The following is a 21,818-nucleotide window of genomic DNA, read 5'->3' as shown; positions in this document are numbered from 1 at the left end:
CCCAGAATTTTCGCCCCCTCCCCCACCCTATGATCCACTTCCACTTCCATGGTTCCATCCGCTGCCAGATCCACTCCCAGATATCTAAAACACTTCACTTCCTCCAGTTTTTCTCCATGCAAACTCACCTCCCAATTGACTTGACCCTCAACCGTACTGTACCTAATAACCTTGCTCTTATTCACATTTACTCTTAACTTTCTTCTTTCACACACTTTACCAAACTCAGTCACCAGCTTCTGCAGTTTCTCACATGAATCAGCCACCATATATATATATATATATATATATATATATATATATATATATATATATATATATATATATATATATATCTTCCGCAAAGCTTTTACTACCTCTTCTCTGTTTACCAAAGCGAGATGAAAGCCGGTAAGGCAGCAGGTTTGGATGGTATTGCAGTGGAATTTATTAAAAAAGGAGGTGACTGTATTGTTGACTGGTTGGTAAGGTTATTTAATGTATGTATGACTCATGGTGAGGTGCCTGAGGATTGGCGGAATGCGTGCATAGTGCCATTGTACAAAGGTAAAGGGGATAAGAGTGAGTGCTCAAATTACAGAGGTATAAGTTTGTTGAGTATTCCTGGTAAATTATATGGGAGGGTATTGATTGAGAGGGTGAAGGCATGTACAGAGCATCAGATTGGGGAAGAGCAGTGTGGTTTCAGAAGTGGTAGAGGATGTGTGGATCAGGTGTTTGCTTTGAAGAATGTATGTGAGAAATACTTAGAAAAGCAAATGGATTTGTATGTAGCATTTATGGATCTGGAGAAGGCATATGATAGAGTTGATAGGGATGCTCTGTGGAAGGTATTAAGAATATATGGTGTGGGAGGAAAGTTGTTAGAAGCAGTGAAAAGTTTTTATCGAGGATGTAAGGCATGTGTACTTGTAGGAAGAGAGGAAAGTGATTGGTTCTCAGTGAATGTAGGTTTGCGGCAGGGGTGTGTGATGTCTCCATGGTTGTTTAATTTGTTTATGGATGGGGTTGTTAGGGAGGTGAATGCAAGAGTTTTGGAAAGAGGGGCAAGTATGAAGTCTGTTGGGGATGAGAGAGCTTGGGAAGTGAGTCAGTTGTTGTTCGCTGATGATACAGCGCTGGTGGCTGATTCATGTGAGAAACTGCAGAAGCTGGTGACTGAGTTTGGTAAAGTATGTGAAAGAAGAAAGTTAAGAGTAAATGTGAATAAGAGCAAGGTTATTAGGGACAGTAGAGTTGAGGGTCAAGTCAATTGGGAGGTAAGTTTGAATGGAGAAAAACTGGAGGAAGTAAAGTGTTTTAGATATCTGGGAGTGGATCTGGCAGCGGATGGAACCATGGAAGCGGAAGTGGATCATAGGGTGGGGGAGGGGGCGAAAATGCTGGGAGCCTTGAAGAATGTGTGGAAGTCGAGAACATTATCTCGGAAAGCAAAAATGGGTATGTTTGAAGGAATAGTGGTTCCAACAATGTTGTATGGTTGCGAGGCGTGGGCTATGGATGGAGTTGTGCGCAGGAGGATGGATGTGCTGGAAATGAGATGTTTGAGGACAATGTGTGGTGTGAGGTGGTTTGATCGAGTAAGTAACGTAAGGGTAAGAGAGATGTGTGGAAATAAAAAGAGCGTGGTTGAGAGAGCAGAAGAGGGTGTTTTGAAATGGTTTGGGTACATGGAGAGAATGAGTGAGGAAAGATTGACCAAGAGGATATATGTGTCGGAGGTGGAGGGAACGAGGAAAAGAGGGAGACCAAATTGGAGGTGGAAAGATGGAGTGAAAAAGATTTTGTGTGATCAGGGCCTGAACATGCAGGAGGGTGAAAGGAGGGCAAGGAATAGAGTGAATTGGAGCGATGTGGTATACCGGGGTTGACGTGCTGTCAGTGGATTGAATCAAGGCATGTGAAGCATCTGGGGTAAACCATGGAAAGCTGTGTAGGTGTGTATATTTGCGTGTGTGGACGTATGTATATACATGTGTATGGGGGTGGGTTGGGCCATATGTATATCTTCTTTCTTTCATACCTTTCGCCATTTCCTGCGTTAGCGAGATAGCGCTAAGAACAGAGGACTGGGCCATTGAGAGAATATCTTCACCTAGCACCCAGCATTTATGGATCTGGAGAAGGCATATGATAGAGTTGATAGAGATGCTCTGTGGAAGGTATTAAGAATATATGGTGTGGGAGGCAAGTTGTTACATACAAATGCTACATACAAATCCATTTGCTTTTCTAAGTATTTCTCACATACATTCTTCAAAGCAAACACCTGATCCACATATCCTCTACCACTTCTGAAACCACACTGCTCTTCCCCAATCTGATGCTCTGTACATTCCTTCACCCTCTCAATCAATACCCTCCCATATAATTTACCAGGAATACTCAACAAACTTATACCTCTGAAATTTGAGCACTCACTCTTATCCCCTTTGCCTTTGTACAATGGCACTATGCACGCATTCCGCCAATCCTCAGGCACCTCACCATGAGTCATACATACATTAAATAACCTTACCAACCAGTCAACAATACAGTCACCCCCTTTTTTAATAAATTCCACTGCAATACCATCCAAACCTGCTGCCTTGCTGGCTTTCATCTTCCGCAAAGCTTTTACTACCTCTTCTCTGTTTACCAAATCATTTTCCCTAACCCTCTCACTTTGCACACCACCTCGACTAAAACACCCTATATCTGCCACTCTATCATCAAACACATTCAACAAACCTTCAAAATACTCACTCCATCTCTTTCTCACATCACCACTACATGTTATCACCTCCCCATTTGCGCCCTTCACTGAAGTTCCCATTTGCTCCCTTGTCTTACGCACTTTATTTACCTCCTTCCAGAACATCTTTTTATTTTCCCCAAAATTTAATGAAACTTTCTTACCCCATCTCTCATTTGCCCTCTTTTTCACCTCTTGCACCTTTCTCTTTACCTCCTGTCTCTTTCTTTTATACATCTCCCACTCAATTGCATTTTTTCCCTGCAAAAATCATCCAAATGCCTCTCTCTTCTCTTTCACTAATAATCTTACTTCTTCATACCACCACTCACTACCCTTTCTAATCAACCCACCTCCCACTCTTCTCATGCCACAAGCATCTTTTGCGCAATCCATCACTGATTCCCTAAATACATCCCATTCCTCCCCCACTCCCCTTACTTCCATTGTTCTCACCTTTTTCCATTCTGTACTCAGTCTCTCCTGGTACTTCCTCACACAAATCTCCTTCCCAAGCTCACTTACTCTCACCACCCTCTTCACCCCAACATTCACTCTTCTTTTCTGAAAACCCATACAAATCTTCACCTTAGTCTCCACAAGATAATGATCAGACATCCCTCCAGTTGCACCTCTCAGCACATTAACATCCAAAAGTTTATGGATGGGGTTGTTAGGGAGGTGAATGCAAGAGTTTTGGAAAGAGGGGCAAGTATGAAGTCTGTTGTGGATGAGAGAGCTTGGGAAGTGAGTCAGTTGTTGTTCGCTGATGATACAGCGCTGGTGGCTGATTCATGTGAGAAACTGCAGAAGCTGGTGACTGAGTTTGGTAAAGTGTGTGAAAGAAGAAAGTTAAGAGTAAATGTGAATAAGAGCAAGGTTATTAGGGACAGTAGAGTTGATTGTCAAGTCAATTGGGAGGTAAGTTTGAATGGAGAAAAACTGGAGGAAGTAAAGTGTTTTAGATATCTGGGAGTGGATCTGGCAGTGGATGGAACCATGGAAGCGGAAGTGGATCATAGGGTGGGGGAGGGGGCGAAAATGCTGGGATCCTTGAAGAATGTGTGGAAGTCGAGAACATTATCTCGGAAAGCAAAAATGGGTATGTTTGAAGGAATAGTGGTTCCAACAATGTTGTTTGGTTGCGAGGCGTGGGCTATGGATAGAGTTGTGCGCAGGAGGTTGGATGTGCTGGAAATGAGATGTTTGAGGACAATGTGTGGTGTGAGGTGGTTTGATCGAGTAAGTAACGTAAGGGTAAGAGAGATGTGTGGAAATAAAAAGAGCATGGTTGAGAGAGCAGAAGAGGGTGTTTTGAAATGGTTTGGGCACATGGAGAGAATGAGTGAGGAAAGATTGACCAAGAGGATATATGTGTCGGAGATGGAGGGAACGAGGAGAAGAGGGAGACCAAATTGGAGGTGGAAAGATGGAGTGAAAAAGATTTTGTGTGATTTTGTGTGTTGGAGTGATGGAGTGGACTTGTCAGGTAGCTTGATAACGGGCCAGGCTAAGTTTTTCCATAAAGAACTTAAATTACAACATGAGCATGACTATAGGGAAGGATGGTTTCAAAGATTCAAGAAATGCCATGGAATTTCCATGAATAAAGTGTGCATAGAAAAGTGGTCTGCAAACCATGAAGGAGCTGCCAAGTATGTAGACAAATTTGTGAAACTCATAGCTGACGAGCGCCTCAGTCCTGAGCAGATTTATAATGCAGACAAAACTGCATTACTCTGGTGATGCACACCTAGGAAAACACTAACAACAGAAGACGAAGAAGACAACAGGATTCAAACAATCTAAGGACAGACTTACCATCATAGGGTGCTCAAACATTTGATATTTGTTTAATTCAAATTTCTAGCAGTCCATGGTAGTGGGTTAGAGGTGTGTTGATGAATTATTATTACGTGACCACGGTTGGTCCAGCAAAATGGTTAATCTGGTAAGGCTTTGGAACCAAGAGTGCCAGAAAATCACTGGTGTACCTGTATATTTGTATTTATTTTTCTTTTCATACATATCTGCCAATTCCCATGTTAGTGAGGTAGCTTTTAGAACAGACAACTGATTGCCGTTTCCCACATCAGCGAGGGAGCGCCAGGAAACAGACAAAGAAAGAATGGCCTATCCACTCGTATACACATTTTTTTTATTATACTTTGTTGCCATCTCCTGCGTTAGTGAGGTAGCACAAGGAAACAGACAAAAGAATGGCCCAACCCACTCACATGCACATGTTTATACATAAACACCCACACACGCACATATACATACCTATACATTTCATCATATACATACATATATATACACAGACATATACATATATACACATGCACATATTCATACATGCTGCCTTCATCCTCCCTCTGCCACCCCACCACTCATGAAATGACACCCCCCTCCCCTGTGTGCGTGTGAGGTAGCGCTAGGAAAGGACAACAAAGGCTACATTCGTCCACACTCAGACTCTTAGCTGTCATGTGTAATGCACTGAAACCACAGCTCCCTTTCCACATCCAGGCCCCACAAAACTTTTCATGGTTTACCCCAGACGCTTCACATGCCCTGGTTCAATCCATTGACAGCACATTGACCTGGGTATACCATATTGTTCCAATTCATTCTATTTCTTGTATGCCTTTCACCCTCCTGTATGTTCAATCACTGATCACTCAAAATATTTTTCACTCCATCCTTCCATCTCCAATTTGGTCTCCCACCTCTCCTCGTTCCCTCCACCTCTGACACGTATATCCTCTGTCAATCTTTCCTCACTCATTCTCTCCATGTGACCAAACCATTTCAAAACACCCTCTTGTGCTCTCTCATCCGCACTCTTTATATTACCACACATCTCTCTTACCCTTTCATTACTTATTCAATCAAACCACCTCACACCACATATTGTCCTCAAACATCTCATTTCCAACACATCCACCCTCCTCCACACAACCCTATCTATCGCCCATGCCTCACAACCATATAACATTGTCGGAACCACTGTTCCTTCAAACATACCCATTTTTGCTCTCCAAGCTAACATTCTCACCTTCCACACATTCTTCAACGCTCCCAGAACCTTCACCCCCTCCCCCATGCTGTGACTCCCTTCCGCTTCCATGGTTCCATCTGCTGCCAAATCCACTTCCACTTCCTCCAGTTTTTCTCCATTTAAACTTACCTCCTAATTTACTTGTCCCTCAACCTTACTGAACCTAATATCCTTGCTCTTATTCACATTTACTCTCAGCTTTCTTCTTTCACGCACTTTACCAAACTCAGTCACCAACCTCTGCAGTTTTTCACCCAAATCAGCCACCAGAGCTGTATCATCAGCGAACAACAACTGACACTTCCCAAGCCCTCTCATCCCCAGCAGACTGTATACTTGTCCCTCTTTCCAAAACTCTTGCATTCATCTCCCTAACAACCCTATCCATAAACAAAATAAACTACCATGGAAACATCATGCACCCCTGTCGCAAACTGACATTCACTGGGAACCAACCACTTTCCTCTCTTCCTATTTGTACACATGCCTTACATCCTCGATAAAAGCTTTTCATTGCTTCTAGCAACTTACCTACCACACCATATACTATTAATACCTTCCATAGAGCATCTCTATCAACCCTATCATATGCCTTCTCCAGATCCATAAGTGCTATATACAGATCCATCTGCTTTTCTAAGTATTTTTCACATACATTCTTCAAAGCAAACACCTGATCCACACATCCTCTACCACTTTTGAAACCACACTGTTCCTCCCCAATCTGATTCTCTGTACATGCCTTGACCCTCTCAATCAATACCCTCCCATGCAATTTCCCATGAATATTCAACAAACCTATACCTCTTTAATTTGAACATTCACCTTTATCCCCTTTGCCTTTGAACAGTGGCGCTATACATGCATTCTGCCAATCCTCAAGCACTTCACCATGAACCATACATATATTGAATATCCTCACCAACCAGGCAACAACACAGTCACCCCCTTTTTCAATAAATACAACTGCAATACCATTGAAACCTGCTGCCTTGCTGGCTTTCATCTTCCAAATCATTCTCCCTAACCCTCTCACATCACACACCACCTTGACCAAAACACCCTTTATCTGCCACTCTATCATCAAACATATTCAACAAACCTTCAAAATACTCACTCCATCTCACTTCACCACTACTTGTTATTACCTCCCCATGTGCCCATCACTGATGTTCCCATTTGTTCTCTTGTCTTACGCACTTTATTAACCCCTTCCAAAACATCTTATTATTCTCCCTAAAATTTGATGATACTCTCTCACCTCAACTCTCATCTGCCCTGTTTTTCACTTCTTGCACCTTTCTCTTGACCTCTTGCCTCTTTCTTTTATACAAAAATTGTCCAAATGTCTCTCTCCTCTCTTTCTCTAATGATCTTACCTCTTCATCCCGCCACTCACTACCCTTTCTAATCTACCCACCTCCCACCTTTCTCATGCCACAGGCATCTTTTGCACATCCATCACTGCTTCCCTAAATACATGCCATTCCTCCCCTACTCCCCTTACGTCATTTGCTCTCACCTTTTTCCCCATTCTGCACTCAATCTCTGCTGGTACTTCCTCACACACATCTTTCCAGGCTCACTTGCTCTCTTCACTCTCTTCACCCCAACATTCTGTCTTCTTTCCTGAAAACCTCTACATATCTTCACCTTTGCCTCCACAAGATAATGATCAGACTTCCCTCCAGCCGCCCCTCTCAGCACATTAACATCCAAAAATCTCTCTTTCATGCACCTATCAATTAACATGTAATCCAGTAAATCTCTCTGGCCATCTCACCTACTTACATATGTATACTTATGTATATGTCTCTTTTTAAACCAGATATTCCCAATCACCAGTCTTTTTTCAGCACACAAATCTACAAGCTCTTCACCATTTCCATTTACAACACTGAACACCCGTTTACACCAATTATACCCTCAACTGCCACATTACTCACCTTTGCATTCAAATCACCCGTCACTATAGCCCGGTCTCATGCATCAAAGCTGCTAACACACTCAGCTGCTCCCAAAACACATGCCTCTCATGATCTTTCTTCTCATGACCAGGTGCATAGGCACCAATAATCACCTATTTCTCTCCATCTACTTTCAGTTTTACCCATATCAATCTAGAGTTTACTTTCTTACACTCTATCACATACTCCCACAACTCCTGCTTCAGGAGTAGTGCTACTCCTTCTTTTGCTCTTGTCCTCTCACCAACCTCTGCCTTTACTCCCAAGACATTTCCAAACCACTCTTTCCCTTTACCCTTGAACTTCGTTTCACTCAGAGCCAAAACATCTAGGTTCCTTTCCTCAAACATACTACCTATCTCTCCTTTTTTCTCATCTTGGTTACATCCATACACATTTAGACACCCCAATCTGAGCCTTCGAGGATGAGCACTCCTCGCATGACTCCTGTTTCCCCTTTTAGAAGGTTAAAATACAAGGAGGGGAGGGTTTCTAGCCCCCTGCTCCCATCCTCTTTAGTCGCCTTCTACGACTCGCGGGGAATGCGTGGGAAGTATTCTTTTTCCCTTATTCCCAGGGATAGGGGAGAAAATATTTATATTAAATAAAACACAACAGTACTTAAGAGTATATTACCATGTACACAACACACTTCCAAATTGAATGTTCGAGATTTCGTGTTAAACATATTAAAGACTTCCTTTCTTAACAGATACTTGTAAATCATATCCAAGCTGAACTTGCCAATGTAAGTCAAGAAATGATTAATTCAGATCATGACCTAAAAACTTAGCAAATATAAAGAAGTTATATAATGGGTAAAAGTGACATGTAAAAAAAAATGAAATGTAAATAATCTCAAATTTCAGACATTATAAGTGATTGCTATAAGTCCAACAGCTATAGATATTTTTAACAAGACTCATCTTTGTATTAGAAAAATTTATATTAAACACCACAGTACTTAACAGTATTTTACCATGACCACAACACACTTCCAAATTAAATGTTGAGATTTCGTGTTACACACATTCAAGACTTCCTTAACAGATACTTGTAAATTAAAAATTAACTTTAAGTACTTCCTTTCTTAACAGACACTTGTAAATTAAAAACTAACCTTAAGAACTACCTTTCTTAAAAGATACTCGTAAATTAAAAACTAACCTTAAGAACTTCCTTTCTTAGCAGATACCTGTAAGTTAAAAACTAACCTTAAGTAAATTAAATCTAAGCTGAACTTACCAACATAAATGAAGAAATCAGTATTTCAGATCATGACCTAAAGACTCAGCAAATCAATATAGATTATATAATGGGAAAAGTGACAAATGTAAAAGAAATTTTATATATAAATGAACAATGCATAATTTCTAATAATTGGGAAGAATGATCTTCCTCTTATTGGAGTTTAGACAATAGGTGCAGCAGACCGAGGTGTGTACAAATCCATCAATATTATAAGACAGGGAACAGAAGTGCCTTCTTCAGCATAAAAATGGTAAATGCAGTTTTGCAGCCACATTTCCATCAACTAATTTCCATTGATCTGACGATAACCCCTCAGGATATAGGAGTAGTTCTTTTTGATGAAATCTTCAGTAATCACATGATTCAAATACCTCTCGATTTCATGTTCAAACTCAAGAGGGATTTTAATCAATACATATCAAGGATCTGTACTTGGTACAACTTCAATGTTGTTAGGCGTTTTCCTCTTCTTGCCCACTTTAAGCTCTACAACCATTTTTTTTATTCTTGTTCACTTGACTTCCTTGAAAAGAGATAAGGGCATTGGTGTCATGAAATATATGAGCAGTGTGGAAGGTACTGGCTGGGTCAACGTCTTGTGTATATATACACATATATATATATACGTAAACATCCATGTATGCACATATACATACATATACATAACATATACACATATACACATATACATACACATACACAAACATATACATATATACACATGTTGGAAAGGATCACAATTTTGCGCGTGATCAAGATATTCCTATGAGTCCATGGGGAAAATGAAACACGATAAGTTCCCAAGTGCACTTTAGTGTAATAATCACATCATCAGGGGAGACACAAAAGAGAAATACAACAGTCAGTTGATATACATCAAAGAGACAAAGCTAGGACGCCATTTGGTAAACATGTCTTGGATAATCGCATGCTTACCAAATGGCGTCCTAGCTTCGTCTGACTGACTGACTGACTGTTATATTTCTCTCTTGTGTCTCCCCTGATGATGTGATTATTACACTAAAGTGCACTTGGGAACTTATCGTGTTTCATTTTCCCCGTGGACTCATAGGAATATACACATGTATATATTCATACTGCTTGCCTATATCCATTCCTGACACAACCCCACCCCACAGGAAACAGCATCACTATCCCCTGCTTCAGCGAGGTAGCGCCAGGAAAACAGACAAAAAAGGCCACATTTGTTCACAATCAGTCTTTAGCTGTCATGTGTAATGCACTGAAACCACAGTTCTCTATCCACATCCAGGCCCTGCAGACCTTTCCATGGTTTACCCCCAACATTTCATATACCCTGGTTCAGTCCATTGACTTCACGTCAACCCCAGTATACCACACTGTTCCAATTCACTCTACTCCTTTGCACGCCTCTCACCTTCCTGTATGTTCAGGCCCCTGATCGCTCAAAATCTTTTTCCATCCTTCCACCTCCAATCTGGTCTCCTGTTTCTCCTTTTTCCCTTTACCTGACACATATATCCTCTTTGTCAATCTTTCCACACTCCTACCCATAAGTCCAAACCATTTCAACACACCCTCTTCTGTTGTCTCAGCCACACTCTTTATATTTCTTCACATCTCTCTTACCCTTTCATTACTTAATCAAACCCTCTTACACCACATATTGTCCTCAAACATTTTATTTCCAACACATCCACCCTCCTCCATACAACCCTATCTTTAGCCCATGCCTCGCAACCATACAACATTGTTAGAACTACTATTCCTTCAAACATCCCCATTTTTGCTCTCCAAGATAACGTTATCTCTTTCCACACAGTCTTCATCACTCCCAGAATCTTCACCTCCTTCTCCACCCTGTGACTCACTTCTGCTTCCATGGTTCCATTCGCTGCTAAGTCAACTCCCAGATATCTTAAACACTTCACTTCCTCCAATTTTTCCCCATTCAAACTTACATCCCACTTAACTTGTCTCTCAACCCTACTGAACCTAATAACCTTGCCCTTATTCACATTCACTTTCAACTTTCTCTTTTCACACACTTTTGCAAACTCAGTCACCAACTTCTGCAGTCTCACTAGAATCAGCCACTAGAGCTGTATTATTGGCAAAGAACAATTGACTCACTTCCCAGTCCCCCTCATCCCTAACAGACTGCATACTTGCCCCTCTCTCCAAAACTCCTACATTTACCTCCCTAACCACCCCATCCATAAACAAACAGCCATGGTGACATCACACACCCTTGCCATAGACCAACCTGACATTCACTGGGAACGAATCAGTCTCCTCTCTTTCTACTCGCACACATGCCTTGCATACATGGTAAAAACTTTTCACTGCTTCTAGTAACTTACCTTCCACACCATATGCTCTTAAGACCTTCCACAAAGCATCTCTGTCAACCCTGTCATGTGCCTTCTCCAGGTCCATAATTGCTACATACAAATCCATCTGTTTTTCTAAGTATTTCTCCCACACATTCTTTAAAGTAAACACCTGATCTACACATCCTCTACCACTTCTGAAACCACACTGCTCTTCCCCAATCTGATGCTCTGTACATACCTTCACCCTCTCAATCAGTATCCTCCCATATGATTTACCAGGAATACAATGGCATGATGCTTGCTTTCTGCCAATCCTCAGACACTTCACCATGATCCATGCATACACTGAATATCCATACCAACCTATCCACAACAGTCACCCCCTTTTTTGATCAATTCTACTGCATTACCATCTAAACCCACAACCTTGCCGAATTTCATCTTCTGAAAAACTTTCACTACCTCTTCTTTCTTAACCAAACCATTCTCCCTAACCCTCTCGCTTCACACACCACCTTGACCAAAACACCCTATATATCTCACTCTATCATCAAACACATTTAACAAACCTTCAAAATACTCACTCCATCTCATTCTCACTTCATCACTACCTGTTATTACTTCCCCACTTGTCCCCTTTGCAGATGTTCCCATTTGTGCTCTTGTCTTACACACATTATTGACCTCCTTCCAAAACATCTTTTTATTCTCCCTAAACTTCAATGATACTTTCTCACCCTTTCTCTTGACCTCGTGCCACTTTCTTTTATACATCTTCTGGTGATTCCCACTCCTTACATACAGGTATCATCCAAATGCCTCTCTTTTCTCTTTCACTAACAACTTTACTTCTTCATCCCACCACTCACTACCCTTTCTAATCTGCGCTCCTCCCACATTTCTCATTTCCAAGCTCACTTGCTCTCACCACTCTCTTCTCCCCAACATGTCTCTCTTGTTTTTTTGAAGCCTTTTCAAATCTTCACCTTAGCCTCCACAAGATAGTGATCAGACATCACTCTAGCTGCCTCTCTCTGCACATTTACATCCAAAAGTCTCTCTTTTGCATGCCTGTCAATTAACATGTAATCCAATAATGCCCATTGACCATCCCTCTTACTCACATTTGTATACATATGTATATCTCTCTTTTTAAACCAGGTATTCCAAATCACAAGTCTTTTTTTCAGCACACAAATCCACAAGCTCATTACCATTTCCATTCACAACACTGAATACCCCATGTGCACCAATTATACTCACCTTACTCAACTGAAATATTACTCACATTTGCATTTAAATCACCCATCACTAAAATAAATGTAAACTAAATCAGCAAGTTTTAACAAGTGTAGAAAAAACTAGATAATGGAAAATACCTTTTATTGAAGAATTCTACATCTTTGATGAGATTGATAGGCCTAATGATAAAAATTGTCATCATTTTCCATATCACTGTATTAAGAATAGAAACTTTGAGTGCCTTTCCTTTATTTTATGAATGATTAACTTTTTAATCTTTTAAAGTTCTAAGTTTTTTACCCCTAAAATTTGATCCAGCCCTTGTTGACCTCTAGATATTTATTGACTTTACACACTTGTTTAGACCCCTGGGGGTCTATAATGATCACTTTGGGAACCACCACAATAGATGGTATTCTGTGGTAAGTGGTTGTTAGGCTAAGATTTTGCATATATATTCTATACTTAAGAGCTGTATATGGAAACTTAGTTCACAGGAACATAACCCGTTTTGTTATAATGGGTTTCACTTTTTCGTTTGATAGTGTTTTGTTGGAATGTAACCCCCATTGCTATTCAGAGAATAGCTTTATAATGTAGAAACCAACTTATACCATACACGGCCAATCTTCACAGGTTATTTCTTGATTTATCTTGATCATGTCATATTCCTTGGTTCAACCCTTTGACAGCACATTGTGCTTCATTTCCCTCTTATACCAAGTCAATCCAAATCATTTTACCCCGTGCCTGCCTCTCACCCACCTAAATATTTAGGCCATGATATCCAAAAGCTTCTTTCACTTCTTAAGCCTTCCATTTCATTGTTGTTCTTCCCATTCCCCTTGCACCCTCCACTTCTGATACGCAAATCATCTTTGGTGGTCTTTCTTCACTCATTCACTCCACATGTCCAAACCATTTTAACACACTCTATTCAGCTTTCTTAACCTGATTGGGCTTACAACTACACCTCATGCTGAAACAGTCATTCCTTACATAATCACCCTGCCTCACACCACATACTGTTCTTGGGCATTTCATTTCCCTCACATCCACACTCTTAACTTCTTATGCATTTAAGCCTCACACTCACATCCTAACAGCACTGTCAGGGATATTGTATCTTTAAACATATCCAGCTTTGTGCGAATAGATACCGATCCCTCTTTCTACATGCTCCATTATGTACTCAGTACCATAGCCCCTTCCTCTGGTGCCATTCACTGCTATGCCCACTCCATGTACTTAATCTTCTTATTCAACTTCATGCTCATAGCATCCTGTTTTGCTCCTCACCTACACCTCATTACCATACTTCTATTGTTTACATTAACTTTCAACTTTCCTCTTTTCTAACACTGTCTCTTACTTAGACTTCAGATTTTTAAATTTCTCTTAAGCATTTGCCATCAGAGCTGTGTCATCTGCAAATGGTAACTAACTCACCTCCTCCCTTCCCCACTAGCAGCATACTGTAGACATCCCTTTTGCTTCAGAACCATTGCATTAACCGTCCTCACCACCTCATCCATGAATAGATTGAACAGCCGTAGTGACAGCATACACCCTTTCACCTGGAACTGCTCAATCTCCTCCCTTCCAACGTGCACACATGGTTACTCTCCCAGTAAAAACTCCTCTGCATTTAGTAGCTTTACTCCCACACAAAGTATCCAAATTACATTTCACAAGGCATCTATATCAACTCTATTATGTGTTTTCTTCATGTCCATGAATGCATTTACATATCCCTCTTTTTATCCAAGTATTTCTTATACAAAATTCTTCAAGGCAGACACAGTCCACACAGCCTCATGTACTCCTGAAGCCACATTGCATCTCCCCACTCAGATGGTTCATGCATGCCACCACCCTCCCAGATTCCATTCTCTTATACATCTTGCCAGATATACTGAGCATTTTTGGACATATGTATTTCAAGCATTCTCTTTTTCCCTCGTCTTTATATAAGAGTTCTATACATGCAATCTGCCAATCCTTAAGCACTTCACAGTGAGCCATACAAAGATTGAAACCCTGATTAATCAGTTAAAACCACTAGCACCTCTTTTCTCAAGAAACTCAACTATAGTCCCATCAGCTCCTGCTTCTTTGCTGCCCTTTATGTTATGGAAAGCTTTCACTATCACCTCTCTTTTCACAAAACTGAATGCCAGGACCCTTTCACTCTGCATACCACCCCATTCTAATTACACCATATCTTATACCCTGTTATGTAACACATTTAGCAGCTCTTCAAAATACTCACTTTATCTCATTTTCAACTCCTCTTTGCTGGTTATCACTTCCCCATCTATTCTTCTCACTGTTGCTCCCATTTCTTCTCTTATTCTCCTCACACTGTTCACCTCTCTCAAGAATACATATATTTTTCTCTCATGTTCATTGTTACTCTCACCCTGTCCCTTATTTGCCTTTTTTTTTCTGCTACCATACATTTCTCTTGACTTCCTGGTATTGTCTCTTATACATATCTCAATCACTTACACTCGTATGTAGTTACTACACAGTCACCTCTCATTTCACTCTCAGTAGCAATTTAACGCTTTCATCATACTCTTCACTACCCTTTCTCATATGCTCACAACCTTCATGTACACCACACATTTCACCTACATGTGTAAGCAATTCTTCCTTGAATTTAACCTTCCACTCCTCAGCCTCTCCCCATATTTTTCAGTCTCTCGATACGTTTTCACATATGCCACCTTTTCAAGCTCATTCACTTTTACCACTTCTTTCCTACACATACCATTACTTCTTTTCCTAAAAGTACAATAAACTTTCACACTCCTCTCCGCCACGAAATGGTGAGACATCCCACCTCATGCTTCTCCTCTAAGCATGTTTGCCTACTACAGCCTCTCCTTTGTGCAACTGGCAGTTGACATATAGTCTAATAATGCCTGTTAATCCAATACTAGGTGGCAAAATTGAAAGCTTAGGTGACATTGTGAGATTCATAGCATGGCGATAGTGCAAGAAAGGGCAAAATATGAATGACTTACTTAATGTAACATACTCTTCTGCCATGATCTGATGGGCCTTATAATTTTTTCGTAATTAATCTTTATGTAAGTGTTGATTTTTATTGCAATGCACTGCAGTGAGGAATAGTGAGACTTTTAATCTGAGTTATCTGTTTGCTCCTTATCATATCCAGTATGATTTACAAAGTGTGTGTTAATGATACCATCTCATAGTTAATTGCATTTACACTATTACCTCTTTCTGCAAAGCAGCTGACCTATGCTCCTATACACTCTTATCACTGACTCATCTTTACCCAGTTGCCAAATATCTCAAGGGATGTTTTTGACATCTTCTATGAGTACATATGGGGAGATTTAAACTGGGCAGTGTGCCTTATATGAATCAACATTACCCATTATAGTTTATTTATATCTCATTTAACAATCTCAGTGCTTCCCATGGTTCCTTCTTTTCTTCATCTCATTGAAGATGCACTTTTGAATGTACTATTTAGGTATTAAGTTATTTTCTCCTTTGGTTCAACGGTCCTTTCCTTTGAGTCCCTTAGTCTGATTCTTAATTTTTCATGTAACAATCTGCTTCTGAAATATTTATGGAACAGTCTTAGATTTTCATTGACTTCATCAAAATGTTTTTATCAAACAGGTTAACAGTTTTCATTTGCCTTGACTTCAAATTTCCTTTGCTCTTTGGCATCTTCTGCTAATGCATATCTTAATTCATTCACCCCCTCCACCTAGTTTATGAAATTGCTACTGTCTACAGACTTTTTCATTTTTCACATTACAGAACCTTGTGTAGCAATGATTTGTACTCTGACAATGGGATACCAATTCCCTGTCTAAGAAACTGATTACCTGTATAGTTACTACCCATTTGTATCCGTTTAGGGGTTGATTTTTCTCATCGATTTCATTTTTCTTTTTTCATTAACCACAACCAAAAATTTGAGAACTGCATATCATTCTTCTCATGTGGAGTACCATATCTGATGTTTTTTATTATTATTTCCAGGTTAATTTGTTGGAAAATAAAATCAACTTTTGCTGGTGTATCGACCCCTCTGACTCTAGTGTGCTTCATGGCATGCTGGAGAAGGAAGTTTTCTTGAACAGTTTTAGAATTATTATCTACATGGTTCTCATCCCCCAAGCAAATCCAGATTTTCTTTGTTGACTTCCATGTAGGTAAATTCTCCCGTTATTAAAACTTTTCAATTTCCAATTATGATATGTTTTGCTGTTTCCTGCACCATCCTGATTGTGCTTTCACTATTTTCATGAAATATTTTATTTGATTTTTATATCTTTTTTAGACATGATATGGATGTCTTCATCTTCCTTAAAGGACCATCATCCCCAATTAGTTTTTGAAACTTGAGATTGTTACTTACCTAAGGGTTAAACCCCTTCTTCTCAGTCTTCTTTTTGAGTCCTTGCTGGTGTGTCCATTGTGAAATATTAGATTTGTATCCCATTTCCAAGGTAAACTTCATCTCAGCAACTTTAGTATTTTGTTTGATTACATCAGTGCCCTCCAGGTCTTTGCCACTTACCATTGATCAAGTGTAATGATTAAATGAAGGCTCAGAGTGGGGTGCCTAAATGTGTGTGGATGTAACCAAGATGTGAAGACCCTTACTGGAAAAACAATCACTCTTGAAGTAGAACCTTCAGACACAATTGAAAATGTGAAGGAAAATAGCGAAATTGGAGAAAAATGTAGCTTAGACATTGAAGCTTATTGATACAGTGGTTAAATTGATGAGAACTGCTATTGACGTTTGTGTAAATAAATTATACATTTCCTTTTTTCCATAGCCAGAGGTTGAACCATTATGTGACATTCTTTTTTTTCATTCATTTCAAGCTAGAAGTTTCAGTTTTCTCAATTGTTTCTTACATTTCTCATATGTATATATATGTATGTGTGTGTGTGTGTGTATATGTGCGTATGTATGTGTATGTGTGTGTATGTGTATATGTATATATATATGTATATTATCCCTGGGGATAGGGGTGAAAGAATACTTCCCACGTATTCCTCGCGTGTCGTAGAAAGCGACTAGAGGGGACGGGAGCGGGGGGCCAGAAATCCTCCCCTCCTTGTATTAACTTTCTAAAATGGGAAACAGAAGAAGGAGTCACGCGGGGAGTGCTCATCCTCCTCGAAGGCTCAGAGTGGGGTGCCTAAATGTGTGTGGATGTAACCAAGATGTGAAAAAAGGAGAGATAGGTAGTATGTTTGAGGAAAGGAACCTGGATGTTTTGGCTCTGAGTGAAACGAAGCTCAAGGGTAAAGGGGAAGAGTGGTTTGGGAATGTCTGGGGAGTAAAGTCAGGGGTTAGTGAGAGGACAAGAGCAAGGGAAGGAGTAGCAATACTCCTGAAACAGGAGTTGTGGGAGTATGTGATAGAGTGTAAGAAAGTAAATTCTCGATTAATATGGGTAAAACTGAAAGTTGATGGAGAGAGGTGGGTGATCATTGGTGCATATGCACCTGGGCATGAGAAGAAAGATCAAGAGAGGCAAGTGTTTTGGGAGCAGCTGAATGAGTGTGTTAGTGGTTTTGATGCACGAGACCGGGTCATAGTGATGGGTGATTTGAATGAAAAGGTGAGTAATGTGGCAGTTGAGGGAATAATTGGTGTACATGGGGTGTTCAGTGTTGTAAATGGAAATGGTGAAGAGCTTGTAGATTTATGTGCTGAAAAAGGACTGATGATTGGGAATACCTGGTTTAAAAAGCGAGATATACATAAGTATACGTATGTAAGTAGGAGAGATGGCCAGAGAGCGTTATTGGATTACGTGTTAATTGACAGGCGTGCGAAAGAGAGACTTTTGGATGTTAATGTGCTGAGAGGTGCAACTGGAGGGATGTCTGATCATTATCTTGTGGAGGCTAAGGTGAAGATTTGTATGGGTTTTCAGAAAAGAAGAGTGAATGTTGGGGTGAAGAGGGTGGTGAGAGTAAGTGAGCTTGAGAAGGAGACCTGTGTGAGGAAGTACAAGGAGAGACTGAGTACAGAATGGAAAAAGGTGAGAACAATGGAAGTAAGGGGAGTGGGGGAGGAATGGGATGTATTTAGGGAATCAGTGATGGATTGCGCAAAAGATGCTTGTGGCATGAGAAGAGTGGGAGGTGGGTTGATTAGAAAGGGTAGTGAGTGGTGGGATGAAGAAGTAAGAGTATTAGTGAAAGAGAAGAGAGAGGCATTTGGACGATTTTTGCAGGGAAAAAATGCAATTGAGTGGGAGATGTATAAAAGAAAGAGACAGGAGGTCAAAAGAAAGGTGCAAGAGGTGAAAAAAAGGGCAAATGAGAGTTGGGGTGAGAGAGTATCATTAAATTTTAGGGAGAATAAAAAGATGTTCTGGAAGGAGGTAAATAAAGTGCGTAAGACAAGGGAGCAAATGGGAACTTCAGTGAAGGGCGCAAATGGGGAGGTGATAACAAGTAGTGGTGATGTGAGAAGGAGATGGAGTGAGTATTTTGAAGGTTGGTTGAATGTGTTTGATGATAGAGTGGCAGATATAGGGTGTTTTGGTCGAGGTGGTGTGCAAAGTGAGAGGGTTAGGGAAAATGATTTGGTAAACAGAGAAGAGGTAGTGAAAACTTTGCGGAAGATGAAAGCCGGCAAGGCAGCAGGTTTGGATGGTATTGCAGTGGAATTTATTAAAAAAGGGGGTGACTGTATTGTTGACTGGTTGGTAAGGTTATTTAATGTATGTATGACTCATGGTGAGGTGCCTGAGGATTGGCGGAATGCGTGCATAGTGCCATTGTACAAAGGCAAAGGGGATAAGAGTGAGTGCTCAAATTACAGAGGTATAAGTTTGTTGAGTATTCCTGGTAAATTATATGGGAGGGTATTGATTGAGAGGGTGAAGGCATGTACAGAGCATCAGATTGGGGAAGAGCAGTGTGGTTTCAGAAGTGGTAGAGGATGTGTGGATCAGGTGTTTGCTTTGAAGAATGTATGTGAGAAATACTTAGAAAAGCAAATGGATTTGTATGTAGCATTTATGGATCTGGAGAAGGCATATGATAGAGTTGATAGAGATGCTCTGTGGAAGGTATTAAGAATATATGGTGTGGGAGGAAAGTTGTTAGAAGCAGTGAAAAGTTTTTATCGAGGATGTAAGGCATGTGTACGTGTAGGAAGAGAGGAAAGTGATTGGTTCTCAGTGAATGTAGGTTTGCGGCAGGGGTGTGTGATGTCTCCATGGTTGTTTAATTTGTTTATGGATGGGGTTGTTAGGGAGGTAAATGCAAGAGTTTTGGAAAGAGGGGCAAGTATGAAGTCTGTTGGGGATGAGAGAGCTTGGGAAGTGAGTCAGTTGTTGTTCGCTGATGATACAGCGCTGGTGGCTGATTCATGTGAGAAACTGCAGAAGCTGGTGACTGAGTTTGGAAAAGTGTGTGGAAGAAGAAAGTTAAGAGTAAATGTGAATAAGAGCAAGGTTATTAGGTACAGTAGGGTTGAGGGTCAAGTCAATTGGGAGGTGAGTTTGAATGGAGAAAAACTGGAGGAAGTGAAGTGTTTTAGATATCTGGGAGTGGATCTGGCAGCGGATGGAACCATGGAAGCGGAAGTGGATCATAGGGTGGGGGAGGGGGCGAAAATCCTGGGGGCCTTGAAAAATGTGTGGAAGTCGAGAACATTATCTCGGAAAGCAAAAATGGGTATGTTTGAAGGAATAGTGGTTCCAACAATGTTGTATGGTTGCGAGGCGTGGGCTATGGATAGAGTTGTGCGCAGGAGGATGGATGTGCTGGAAATGAGATGTTTGAGGACAATGTGTGGTGTGAGGTGGTTTGATCGAGTGAGTAACGTAAGGGTAAGAGAGATGTGTGGAAATAAAAAGAGCGTGGTTGAGAGAGCAGAAGAGGGTGTTTTGAAGTGGTTTGGGCACATGGAGAGGATGAGTGAGGAAAGATTGACCAAGAGGATATATGTGTTGGAGGTGGAGGGAACAAGGAGAAGAGGGAGACCAAATTGGAGGTGGAAAGATGGAGTGAAAAAGATTTTGTGTGATCGGGGCCTGAACATGCAGGAGGGTGAAAGGAGGGCAAGGAATAGAGTGAATTGGAGCGATGTGGTATACCGGGGTTGACGTGCTGTCAGTGGATTGAATCAAGGCATGTGAAGCGTCTGGGGTAAACCATGGAAAGCTGTGTAGGTATGTATATTTGCGTGTGTGGACGTATGTATATACATGTGTATGGGGGGGGTTGGGCCATTTCTTTCGTCTGTTTCCTTGCGCTACCTCGCAAACGCGGGAGACAGCGACAAAGCAAAAAAAGAAAAAAAAAAATATATATATATATACAGGTACACCACCAATTTTGCGGCACTCTTGGTTCCAAAGCCTTGCCAGATTGACCATTTTGCTGGACCAACCATGGGCAGGTAATAATAATTCATCAACACACCTCTAACCCACTAATTATACATCTCCCATGTGTCTAAAGTATACCATGGACTGCTAGAAATTTAAATTAAACAAATATTAAATGTTTAAGCACCCAAAGATCGTAAGTCTGTCCTTAGATTGTTTGAATCCTGTGGGGTCTTCTTCGTCTTCTGTTGTTAGTGTTTTCCTTGGTGGGCATTGCCAGAACAATGCAGTTTCGTTTGCATTATACATCAGGACTGAGGTCCTCATCAGCTATGAATTTCACAAATTCGTCCATATACTCGGTAGCTCCTTCGTGGTTTGCAGACTGCTTTTCTCCTCACACTTTATTCTTGGAAATTCCATGGCGCTTCTTGAATCCTTGAAGCCATCCTTCACTATAGTCACGCTCATGTTGTAATTTAAGTTCTGTATGGAATAACTTAGCCTAGTCCATTATCATGCTACCTGACAAGTCCACTCCGAGGCTGTCGAAACCATTCCATCATCACTCAGTCATGCTCAGTACTCTTACCATCTTTCATAATTTTTCGAATTGTCATTTGCTTCTTGGAATTGCTGTCTGCATAGAATTTCAATATTTTCTCCTGCTTCTTTATGTCATAAACATTTGATGAACCAATATTGTAGATGTCACATAACTTACACACTGAAACACCACCGTCCATTTTTTTCAACAGTTCTACTTTATCTTGGATTGATATGGACTTGTGTTTATGTTTGACACCACGACTGACGCTCTCATATGTCTTAGAAGCTATAGCTAGGGTTAAATTTTAAGCAAAATAGGCTAAGATTCCCACA

At 40.6% G+C, this 21,818-nt stretch overlaps 1 protein-coding gene across 3 annotated transcripts in view; it reads left to right on the top strand.

The window, feature by feature from the left end:
• Positions 1-21,818, top strand: part of LOC139756395 (uncharacterized) — a 665,354-nt gene that overhangs the window by 619,775 nt on the left and 23,761 nt on the right. For 2 of the 3 annotated variants that reach the window (XR_011714331.1, XM_071675809.1), the window contains one exon: positions 16,606-17,463. The gene's annotated coding sequence lies outside the window, so the exon portion shown is untranslated. Of the gene's footprint in view, positions 1-16,605; positions 17,464-21,818 lie in introns of those variants that run through there. The other variant, XR_011714330.1, reaches the window with a different exon arrangement.

Source organism: Panulirus ornatus, chromosome 21, assembly GCF_036320965.1.
Source record: "Panulirus ornatus isolate Po-2019 chromosome 21, ASM3632096v1, whole genome shotgun sequence".
In the NCBI taxonomy this organism is placed as follows: Eukaryota; Metazoa; Arthropoda; class Malacostraca; order Decapoda; family Palinuridae; genus Panulirus; species Panulirus ornatus.
The sequence above is the reverse complement of the archived record's forward strand: the minus strand, read 5'-3'. Positions and strand labels throughout refer to the sequence as shown.